This window comes from Adiantum capillus-veneris, chromosome 16, assembly GCF_014529385.1.
Source record: "Adiantum capillus-veneris isolate H3 chromosome 16, ASM1452938v2, whole genome shotgun sequence".
Lineage (NCBI taxonomy): Eukaryota > Viridiplantae > Streptophyta > Polypodiopsida > Polypodiales > Pteridaceae > Adiantum > Adiantum capillus-veneris.
This window is the reverse complement of record NC_140946.1, coordinates 12,122,349-12,135,425: the sequence shown is the minus strand read 5'-3', so window position 1 is coordinate 12,135,425 and position 13,077 is coordinate 12,122,349.

The following is a 13,077-nucleotide window of genomic DNA, read 5'->3' as shown; positions in this document are numbered from 1 at the left end:
AGCTCAAGAATCTGGCCACGAAGCATGTCCGGTGTTTCTCCTTGGCTGGCAAGGTCTTGTCCTTGGCTGGCTAATTCAGTCAGTGTTTCTGACTCTTCATGAAGTAAAACAATAGGACGCTTGCGAGGAGGCATTGGATTATTTGCATTGCGTGCTGCCACCTTTTCTGCAATGCGTCCACGTCCAACGCCAGCGGTGCCTGGACGATCTGACCAATCCACTCTCTTCAGCAAAACATATCGAACATAGCATTGCTGGATAAAGTAAATTGCTACTTGGTTGTTGTTTGGTAGGCATCTCTCTTGTCGTATAAACCTTTGCAGCAATACACGTGCCAGTCCTTTATGTTGCAAATCAAAGAGCTTTAACGGAGCTATATCTTTTGCATTGCCACTTATTTGAAATAGTTGATGGCGTACAAAGTGATTAGGGCAAAGCTTTTGGCACTCTTTAAGGGTTAATGGTTCACCCTGCAACTCAGATTCATCTTCTTCAATGTTGGCAATAGTAGAAAGATCTGCTTGTCCACATCTAACTTGTTCTTCTTTAAAAATTGCATGAGCTTCAGTGTGGTTGAGTTCTTCTTCCATATCTGCATATCAGGTGAACATGTCATTACTTTTAAATACCCATTCAATTAATTTGACATTGGAGAGTATATCGAATGACAAACATAGAATTTTTGCTCAATTAAACATACAATTAAATCTGACACCAAAAGTAAAACAATGATGAAATCATGAGACTGCGTTTTCATTAATCATCAACTGGTCGTAAGCCAGATGTCATTACAATGTTGTAACCCACTCTATGGGCACCATTTAAACATAAGGAGAGATCAAAAGCATTAGGCCGGGTTTTGGGGTGAACGCGCTTGCCGCTTTCAAGATGAGCAAGTACATTACTCAAAAAATGTTTCTTGCTTTGTTCTTGGGGCTGTGGTAAGCACTTCAAAATGTGTTTACATGTATGACACATGGAATAAATATCCATAGCTTTGGTCCAGGAGAGAGGATTACTAGATATACATTCGGGGGCTGCCCATGGATAATCTCTCTCATATTGTTTTCTAGTTTCTATCTGCATATCGCGTAGAGGAGGAAAATCGTATTTGTTTTGGTGTATGAATCCCAATCCACAATGCCGACGTAAACACCTTTTTTGCCAAAATGCGGCATCATATTGCGAGAGTGTAGATCATTGTGGAGGTAGATATACGTATGTATGTACTTCAGAGTTTGGAGGAGAGCATTGATGATCTACAAAATATTCTCTTGGAATAGCTCTACTGTTCCTGCAGTGAGTACGTAATCGCGAATGACAGGCTGGCTGCCGTCTGCAGTGCATTCTTTGATCCATTGCTCCACATGGACGCCATTCCAAAATCGTGAAATGAGCATAGGTCACTCCACGTGGCGCACCATGGCAAGAGGGTAGATAATACCACGGTGTGAAATATCCAAAATTGTTGCTTCATCTTTGACCTGTTGCTCCATGGTGGGCCCATGTAAGTATAATTTGAACACTTTTGCAACATACACTTGATCTTTGAAAGCGGGATGTGTGACACCCACACGCTTCACATGTGCCCATCTTCCCTCTCCCAGCTGTGGAGCTTGGATATTGAAGATGGCTGTGTCGGGTAAAAGGTGTAAAATAGGTGGTAGCTGAGAGAGGTCTAATGCATCAACGGATGACGCTACAAGCTCTGTTCTAAGAATAATTTCTGGTTCAACAGCAGCTTCAGAAGATCTGGCTTCCACTCTTGCACGCTTTGCTGCTCTTTCTAACTTTTCCTTGCTCTTGAACTCCGTATAAAGCTGTTGGACAAGATGTATGCGCTCAGCTATGTTTCAGTTCTTGAAAGGTTTTCATGATCTGTCCAATGGTTTGTTTGACCATGTTTACTAAAGCACCTGATGTCAGGAGGGCTATGTCAAAAATAGCTGGTACAAACTCTGTCTGGAGCTGCTTAAACACATACTTGGTCAGAGTCTCTGTAAGTTGATAAAAATGCTCTGGAGCGACAGGGTTTAAATAACAGCTAATCTCTGCCTCTGACGTGTAATGAAAGTGTCTCACAATCACTTCGGAGACGAACTTTCGTTGATGTTTCGCTAGCTTCGTGTCTACCATATCTGTATGACAAAATTATAAATTAAGAATCTTACGAAAAGATTGTACACCATAGTAACATAGTTATTATATAAAGAGTGTTAACCCTATATTTATTAAATGATGATACAAATTTATTAAAAAATATTAAATTATTGCAAATCAAAGAGAAAATCTTATGATTACAAACCACATTGTGCGAATTGACCGTGAGAATTAAATTAGAGAGAGAGAGAGAGAGAAAGAGAGAGAGAGAGAGAGAGAGAGAGAGAGAGAGAGAGAGAGAGAGAGAGAGAGAGAGAAACAGGCCAGGAGTGTGAGATGCTCTCAACACAAGAACTGGACCCTGCTATGTGCAGAAGTGTGAGATGATGAAAGAAATTACATCTAAAGGGTTGGAAAATCGTGCATGTGAACAGCTCAACTAGTGTGAGATATTCTCAGCACAAGTCCTGGATACTGTTGTAAACTAGATTGATAGTTTTTATCAATATAATCCCTGATAAAGTGTGTGGAACTCACAACACAACTATCAGCGACGGGGATAAATTAACAATTGCAGATGTAAGCTACCTATCGTATGTGTTTACGTCCAAAACAACACCAAGTCATTTAATGATGAAAAATGATGTTCTTTTGGAATATGAAACACATGAGTAACCAGTATGTCACATTAAGATGAAGAGGGCATATGCATCTCTTTACTCTTAATATAACGAGTGGTAACGCTTGTGTTTCTATGTAACACATATGACAGAAAAAATTAATCTAAAATTATAAATTTTATAAGCTATTTCTAATGGAGTGTGTGGAACGCACAACACAACCATCAGCAAAATAGCTCAACAATCTCAAATGTAAATCAATTGTTGTATATATCTACGTTCAGAGTAACACCAAGTCATCTACTGATGAACAATAATGTTACTATAGAAATAGAAGCACAAAAATAACGAAAGTCACATTAAGATGAAGAGGGCATAAAGTATGCATCTCTGCACTCTTAAAATGACGAACGTTAATCTTTGTGCTTCTATGTAGAATAATCAACAATGATTTACTTTAAGATTGTAAATTTTATAGGCCACTCTGAAGTGAGAGGTGTAGCATCATGCCTACTACACTCCACGAGTCGACCTCTAATCCCAACTCATCTCTATGGGGAGAGATATACTACTACACCATACGAGTGAGAATCTAAATTTACCCTAAGCCTTCCCTAGAGTGAGTCATATAACTACACACCACGGGAAAGAAAACTATATTCTACACACCTCTTGAGTGAGCCATATGGCTATACACCACAAAGTGGCCTACGACCTGCAAGCCAACTTTGTGGTGAGAGTTGAAACTACTACACCACACAAGTCTGGCACAACACAAAAAAAAAGTTAGTATTTACTGAAAATCAAAAAAATATGCCTGAAAACCGCTGTAAACCGAAGAGGCTGTCGCTATCTGCTAATCTCTCAAAAGCTCCAAGCTCTACAAACTCCCAAAAAGTCCAGAATGCTTTTCGATCGAATACGGCGACGATTGTATATATATAGAGTTTTTCGATCGAGATATTTTTCGATCGAAACTGTTTTCGATCGAAAACTATTTTATACGAGTATTCGAAAAATATTCGGAAATACGGTGTATATTGACGTTTTATACGTATAATTTTTGTTATACGGGCGTATAAATGCAGCGCAGGGTACGACGCCTGCGAAGTCTCCCATCACGGCCACTTCGGCACCTAGGGGTACGGCAGAGGCGGGTACGTCAGTATCTCCGCTTCACAGGCGCACTCGCCGATCTCGACGACGATCTTCAGGTGGAGGTGGTGGTTGCTGTGGAGGAGGGTCCACAGATGCTTCGATCCCTCCTCGCTCACCACCCCCGTCCTATGCAAGCACACCTCTCGACACACCTCTTAGCACACCTCGGATACCTTGGGGGGCACACGATCCTAGTTCCTCCAAGGTCTGTATTGTACGGCTAGATGGACAGGTTGACATGGATAGTGTCGGGACTGAGATGAGACAGCAGGTTTGCCAGCTCGCGGAGGTGCAGTTTTCTAGCACCATCATGACATCTTGGATTCATCACGATCGTAGCAAAATCAATTATATAGTAGAGACCATCACGAGAGAGTATCGGCCTACTCCGGGTTCAGCAGAGCTTCCGAGGAGGTGGATCACGAATGTTGCACGGAACACGGTGAAACATCGTCAAGATGCAACTCGTCGGGCTTTCAAGCAGGGCTCGCCGAAGCCTTCGGACATCTCACACGAGGAGGAGACAGCAGACACGAGGTTCAGACAGTAGCATCTCGCCGTGAAAGTACGTAGGGAGACTAGGGGCACATCTCATCTTGGCAGCGGAGGCTTCGACACCTTTCGCTATGAGTTTGTGAGTTTCCAATCCAATCCTAGCTATGGCGTTTTTTTCAAAAGCGATAAATCATGTATTCTTAATTACTTTGGTTTTTGTATAAATACAGAATCTTGCAATGCATGGAGCTCCGACACGCCAAGAGGAGACAAATGGATATCGGAGAGGCATTTAATGAAGTATTGAATGATCTTGCTGCCACAGGAGAGACTGTAAACTGGGAGGCCTTAAAGTCTCGCTCATCGATTGAGGTGAGACTTTTGATCGAGACAAATAATATGTGTGAGTTGATTTAATTAATTAAGTATATGTGAAGTAATATCATACTAATTTTGTGACTTGTCCCTTTATGTGCAGGTTGTGACGTGCGAGTCATCAGTGGTTTTCCTATATATGTTTTATAAGATACAGACATATCTCTGTGTTTCTTTCTTGTATAGACATGCACATATAGGTGTTGATCATGGTTTTGGTTTTGGTTTTGATTATAGTTATGGTTATGGCTAGTTTTGATCATGGTTTTTGGACATGGTTATATATTGTTTTGGACAGGTGTTGCATGGTTTTGGTTATGGTAATTATGCAGGAATTTAACGAACTTTATGGTTATGGTTATGGTTATGGTTATGGTTATGGTTATTGTTTTGTTTATGGTTATGGTTATCGTTATGGTTTTGATCAATATGGTTATGGTTATGGTTTTAATTTGGTTATGGTTTTGCACAAAATTCGTTATGGTTATGGTTTTAATTTGGTTATCGTTTTACACAAAGTTCGTTTCATTTCTTCCATCAAGTTGTGCTTTAAATCTCATGTGAGATCCTACATGGATATCATATAGGAGGCGTATATATGGTTTTTTTGAAAAGTTTATGTTAAAACGAAGGGAACTCTGCCGAAATTTCTGCAGGAGCACGGTTGATTTTGGTGCTACTCGCTTTCTTGGGCAGAGGACAGGCAGTCTGGTTGTGGCTGTGTCCATCTTTTCACTAGGCACAGGCCAGGCTGCATGTCCTCTACCCAAGAAAAAAAAATTCTGATATGGTCGTCGATATAGATGTCGATACAAGTGTCGAAATATGCGTCGAAAACTAGGACTATCGACGTAGATATCGACGCGTATTTCGACGGTTTCATCGAGACGAGGATTTCGACATGATTTTCGACGGTTGGCGTCGAAATCTGCGTCGAAGGCACCTGTTTTTGTTGTAGTGCATTAAATTCGGCCACTGGCCATTGACTTCCGACCACCAACCAACCGACCGGCCATTTTTCGATCACTTTTCGTCGACCATAATATTTTGACGAAAAGGAATATTCTGGCGTGGTCGTGAATTTTTGGTTATGCAACGAGTGATTTTTCTTCACGCACGATGGCTTCTCCTCATAACGGGGGCCTTATAAATGTGCGTTTTTAATATTAAAATTTACAAGGGATAAATTACGCTCCATACTTAACAGTTTGGCTCGGGTATGTTGGAGTTATTCTGCCGACCGATTGAAATTCTCTCTCTCAATAGTAGGAGCGGATGTGGATAGGTGAATTAGTTGATCTCAGACATTGTCCAATGCTTCTACTTAGTCATTTATGGTTTTGAACTTATAGATTTTCTTACACACTAATTCATGGTTTGTTGCCTATAATTTCATTTAGATAAGGTATTTGAAGATTCTCTTTTGTCATTCTCCTGTGTCATATATACACTCTATTTCACCCTCTACTTCTCTCTCTCTCTCTCTCTCTCTCTCTCTCTCTCTCTCTCTCTCTTCCTACAATGCGGGGCACACATATATTTACCCACTTGGTCATTTTTATGAGTATGATTTCGTTCATACACATTCACAGGTGGCACTAGTCGTTAGGTACCTCTCGATGCGATTCGTCGGCTCATGGCTTTGCTAGGTTGGGCGCTGAGAACTCCTCCCTTATGTTATGGCTTTTGCAACTCTGATGTATATTGAAATTGTTTAAAGGTGTCGATTTTATAATTCTCGCATAGACCCTTGCGGAGGGGTACCTTTCACTTGATATTAGAGCCAAAAGTTATAGGAATAGCCTGAAGACTGACACTAGTCTAGATAGTGGACTGCTTCCTCTTCAACCTTTTGCAAGCTAGAATTTCTACTTGAGGACTCCATTTGGTTTGGGCATGTTCTCCTGAAACTTAATCTCACCTGAGATGATAGTTTTTCCTAGCTTTTTTCCTGTTTGGGAATCCTCTTTTCCTACCTTTGAGACTACTTTGAAGTTTGTAAGTGTTCTCCCTTAATTTAACATTTCCTGTTTCTGTCCCAAAAAAACCCCTGCAAAAACCTCGTCAAAAACTCCCACATAGCTTCAAAGTGCAGTCATACGTGACTGCATCCATGAAGAAGCCCTCGTTCTACGCACAACACAGAGCTTCCTGGCCGCCGCGAGAAGACATTCCAGATAAGAACTTGTTCTGCTTTCACAAGTACAATCCACTATCTCACATATCAGCATGTTGGTACAATTCTTCATTCTTAGCACAGGCTTTTATTATGAGGTCACACAAATGCCATTGCTTTCAGTCCCTTGTCATTCTCTTCCTCCTTTCGTAGAGTAAGAGCTGTGTTGTGAACACAAACCAATGAAGCTTATTGACCATACATGGGGGAGAGAGCCCATGTCAAAGTTGTGCTATAATCCACGCGCGTCTTAGGTTTATATTTTCTTCCATAGTTCTAGTAGGCATGACAAATTGTTTTTGAGCTACAACCCCGCTGTCATAACTGACATTATGTTTGATATTGATAGGTAGACTAGGGCAGGGCCAGGAAGCTCCAGGCTTTCATTGGCGAGTACAAACAATGCATTCCATGCGACCAGATGTTGGAGAGGAAGCTCATCAAAAGAAATTTTTTCGGGACACCACATTTGGCATATATAACAACAAAGCTTCGCCAAACACCATGTCTTCTTCCAAGATCCCTTGACTAGCATCTTCTCATGAATTTTCTTTCAACCCATGTCAATGTCTTGCATAACGCCACATGCCTACAGGATGCAAGCCTACGTTATTACATTTGGAAAGAATCCCTCGCCTCGCATCAACAGCCCAGATCTTCCGAGCCTGTTCAACATAACCTACAGTCGATGCACTCCAAGAGACCACATTTTAGACAAGAAACATTCATGCTTTCACTAAATCAACACACTTTGCATAGATGTCGTACCAAGCAAGACCTCTGTTTTCAAGATCCCTTGACCGACAATCTCATCGTTTACCCATGTGAATTTCTTGTATAATACCACACACGTTCAAGATACAAGTAAAGGGAACTGCATTTGAAGAGCAGTTGTCACTTTGCATTTTCTTAGCCCAACAGCTTCTTGCCCCCTTCCTGGTTGGGCATATTCTGCAATCAATGCACTCCAAAGGACGATATTCCTAACAGGAATCTCTTCAAGCACCTTCTGACACAAGAAGTTTTGGACAAATTCTCACAATACTTCCCACATTGTGACTTACCTGAACATCATGAGCTTCTGTGAGGGAGGCACTGCATACCTAGCTAGGTACGATTGGGGGCAGGGGACTGCCAGCCCAGTGGGGGGGCCGGGGGTCCCCTGCCCCCAATCGTACCTAGCTAGGTATGCAGTGCCTCTCGAGAAAAAGCTCATGATGTTATGCATTGTATGAAAAACACTGAGAAAGACTCTGTTTTCCTACATGAGAAAATTTATAAATCCTCTTGTGTAAAGGCTTCTGAATTATCGATGAAATTATACCACATTTCGCATACATGTAGACCAAAGCATTTCCAAGCTCAACATTGTTTTCCAAGAGCCCCTGACTAATAATCTCTCCATGCTAACACCCACTTTCTGTGTAATGCCACAGGCCTTGAACATGCACACATAGGTGATCACATTTGAGGGCCCTCATTTCACATCAAATGAAAAAAAACTAGGTGCTTCTTTGTCGTGCCCATGTTTGTTGGGCATACCATGCAGCAAGTGCTTTCCAAGAGAGATCATTCCGGACAACAAGTTCATCAGGGACTACTGTGCTCTAACAAAGTGCACGGAACTTGCCATACATACAGACCAACATGTTCCCCAAGTATGTGGTTTTCTGAAGCAACCCATGGTCTTGAATTTCAGCATGTATCCTACTGCCTTTGCCCCTTTTAAACATAACCTGAGATCAATGTTTTCTATAAGACAGCCATTTGGGTAAAAAGCTTCTCTAGAGCGCATTGTCTGGTAGCCAATGCACTCCAATAGACAGCATTGTGAGAAGGGAGCTTCTCTATTTCTATTCAGACTATAAGTATTCTCTTTGAATGGGGCCCTTCTGTGCTCAAAGCATGTGTAAATTAGGGAGCTTAAAAACTCCTTATGTTGAGCTCACATGATTGGCTTGCATGTCTATGAGTGACCCCGTTGAGCACCAAGTACAAAACCGTGTTCAAACCCCGCATGCATTGAGATCTCATTGTGGATCTGCTTGCCCTTGTCAATGGTCCCAGCTATAGCACAAATTCTCAATGGCCCTGCCCCTGCCCCTGTCGAGCATATCCTGCAATCAATGGCGCGCTCCAACAGATGACATTCCAAGTACCTTTTGTACTTTTGAAGAAATCACCACATTTGGCATAATGCAGACCAAAGCACTGACAAGCTCACCCTTGTTTTCCAAGAGCCCCTCACTAACTATGCCATGCCCATGTTGGACATACCCCGCAGCAAGTGCATCATTCTAAGAGATGGCATTGTGGAAAAGAAGGTCATCAAGGACATTTTCTGCTCAAAAGAGCAGAAAATGTCCTTGATGACCTCCTTGGCCAGAGGACCTTGTGCCTGGGTAAGAGCACGATACTTCGCACACACGCCTGCAATCAATGTACTTCAAGAGATGACATTTCAGACAGGGAAGTCTTCAAGCACCTTTTGTACTTTCGATGGAATTATCGCGTGTTTCATAATGTACACCAAAGCACTGACAAGTTCAACATTGTTTTCCAAGAACCCCTGACTGATAACCTCACCATGCATTTGTTCGCTAACGTCAGTTTAAACATGTTACATATGTGATTGCACTTGAAGACGGACCCTCATATCACATCAAATGTTAAAAAAACCTAAGGCTTTGTTCTCATGCCCATGTTGGACATTCCCTGCAGCAAGTGAATTCCAAGAGACAACATTCCGCACAAAGTTGTCAAGAACTGCTCGTGCTTTGACAAGTGCATACAAACTGACCAACATGTTCCATAAAGTATGTATTGTTCTGAAGTGACTGAATGTAAGCATGAGACCTGCTGCTTTGGTACAAATCCCTGTTGACCTTGCCCCTTCTAAACATGGCACGCAATCAATGCATTCTTTATAAGACAGCATTTTGAGGGGGGAGCTTCTCTAGAGCACTTGCAAACAGGCTGCCCTGCCTCTTTTGAGCATACTCTCTGATTAGTGCACCGCAATAGACAACCTTGTGAGAAGTGAGCTTCTTTAGAAGACTTTGTGCCTGGATAAGAGCACCACAATTTGCATACATGTCCACAAGGACACCACCAGGTACAACATTGTGTTCAAGCAACCCCTGCCTTAAGATCCCATCGTGGCTTTGCTTGACCTTGCCAATGGCTCCAACTATAGCTCAGGCTTTCAAGGTGCTGCATAGGTCATTTTTAAAACAGCCCAACAGCTTCCTAGCTCTATCCTGCCTAATCACTCTACTCCAAGAGATAAAACATTTAAAACAGGAAGCTCTTCAAGCACCTTTTGTGCTTTCAATGAAACTAGCACATATGGCATGATGTAGACCAAAGCACTGACAAGATCAATGTATCTTTCCAAGAGCCCCTCACTAATAATCTCATTGTGCATTTGCTCAATAATATCAGCTTTTTGTGTAATGTCACAGGCCTTGCGGATGCAAACATAGCTGATTGCATTGAGTAGGGGCTTGGAGCGAGCTTTTTTCCTCTTGGAGTGAGCTTTCTTCCTCTTTTTCCTTAAATTTTATATTTAACAAAAAAAGCTCGCTTGAAGCCTTGGATGCTCGAGTATAGGCTGATTCATGCCGTTTTGGACTTGATTGCGAGAAAAGAAGCTTGCTAAATTTTTTTTGGGTTTTTTCCAAGTTGGGGCTGATTTGGTATGAGGCTGTGGACTCTTACTTACGACTTCCCTGTCTTTTACCCTTGTTTACCCCGACCTCTCTTTGAGGTGTTCACTAGACCCGAAGCCTTTCTTTGTCTTCATTGCATCTTTCGCAGTCTATTCTCACACGGTATTAAATCCTTTGGTGTCTAAGTGTATGATGATCTGGTGCCATTTTTAACTTGATTGAGAGAGAAGAAGCTCAGCCTTTGCTCCAATTCGGGGCTGATTTGGGTATATGGAGGCTACAGACCCTTACTTACGACTTCCTCGTCCTTTACCCTTGTTTGACCCAACTTCTCTTTATAGAGGGAAACCTCGTGTAGGATTCAGAATGTGGAACACTATTCTTGAGTGCTAGATTAACCTCCCAAAGTTGAGCTAGATCAGAGTCAAGGTGTTCACCAGATCAAAAGCCTTCTTTGTCTTCATTGCACCTTCCACTGCCTATTTTGACATGGTATCAGTGCCCTTGGTGTCTCGATAGCCTTGGATGCTCGAGTGTAGGCTGATTTAGTGTCGTTTCCCTCTGTAAAGAGAGTTTGGGGTAAACAAGGGTAAAGGACAGGGAAGTCGTAAGCAAGGGGAACCTCGTATAGGATTCAGGATTTTGAACCCTATTCTTGAATGCTAGAGGAACCTCTCAAAGTTGAGCCCGATCAAGTCAAGGTGTTCACCATATCGGAAGCCTTCTTTGTCTTCATTGCATCTTCTGCTACCTATTTTGACAAGGTATCAGGGCCCTTCGTGTCTCGACAGCCTTGTATACTCGAGTATAGGCTCATTTGGTGCCGTTTTGGATTTGATTGAGAGAGGAGAAACTTGTTGTTTTTTCGTGACGTTTTCTCCAATGCGGGGCTGATTTGGGTATGTGAGGCTATCGACCCTCACTTATGACTTTGCTATCTTTTATCCTTGTTTACCCTGACCTCTCTTTACAAGGGGAAATCTAGTGGAGGATTCAAAATGTGGACCACTGTTCTTGAGTGCTAGAGGATCCTCTCGAAGCTGAGCCAAATGGGAGTCGAGGTATTCGCCGCATCGGAAGCCTTCTTTTGTCTTCATTGCATCTTCCGCTGCCTATTTCTGACATGGTATCACAACCCTTCGTGTCTCGATAGCCTTGGATGCTCTAGTGTTGGCTGACTTGGTGCCCTTTTGGACTAGAGAGACGAAATTTGCTGTTTTTTTCTGGCGTTTTCTCCAATTTGGGACTGACTTGGGTCTGTGGAAGCTATGGACCCTCTCTTACGACTTTTCCATCTGTTACCGTTTATTCTAACCTCTCTTTACAAAGGGGAAGCTTATAGAGGATTCGAGATGTGGAGCACTATTTTCGAGTGCTAGAGGATCCTCTCGAAGTTGAGCCAAAATCGGAGTCGAGCTGATTTCTCCAATTCGGGGATGATTTGGATATGTGGAGATTATGGACCCGCGCTTATGACTTCCCTGTCTTAACTTTGTTTGCCCAAACCTCTCTTTATAGAGGGGAACCTCGTGGAGAATTTGGGATCTGGAGCATCGCCAGAGGATCCTCTCAAAGCTGAGCCCGATCGGAGTCGAGGTGTTCGTCGGCAGGAGCCTTTCTTTGTCTTGATTGCATCTTCTGCTGTCCATTCTGACATGGCATCCAAGTCCTTGCTGTCTCAACGGCCTTGGATGCTCAAGTGTAGGATGGTCTGCTGCCGTTTTGGACTTGATTGAGAGAGAAAAAGCTTGTTGTTGTTTTCCTACATTTTCTCCAATTCGTAGCTGATTTGGGTATGTGGATGCTATGGATCCTGGCTCATGATTTCCTCCTCTTTTATCCTTGTTTACCTTGACCTCTCTTTATATAGGAGAACCTCGTGGAGGATTTAGGATGTCCATCACTGTTCTTGAATGCTAGAGAACTCTCTCCAAGCTGAGCAGGTCTGATTTGAGGTGTTTGCCGGATTAGAAGCATTTCTTTGTCTTCATTGCATCTTCCATTGCCTATTCTGACATAATATCTCAATCCTTGGCATCTCGACAACCTTGGATGCTCAAGTATTGACTGATCTGCTGCTGTTTTGACTTTATTCAAGGAGAGGAAGCTTGTTTTTTTTCGGACAATTTCTCCAATTCGGGGCTGATTTGGATATGTGGAAATTGTGGACCCTTGTTTACGACTTCACCGCCTTTTACCCTTGTTTACCCCGACCTTTCTTTATATAGAGATAAATTGTGGAAAGTGTGGAAACTATGGACCCTTGTTTACGATTTCAGCCTTGTTTATGACTTCCCCGTCTTTTACCCTTGTTTACCCCGAACTCTCTTTATAGAGGGAAACCTCATGGAGGATTCACTATTCTCAAGCGCTAGAGGATCCTCTTGAAGTTGAGCTAGATCGACATCGAGGTGTTTTCAGAAGCCTTCTTTGTCTTCATTGCATCTTCCGTTGCCTATTTAGACATGATATCCAAGTCCTT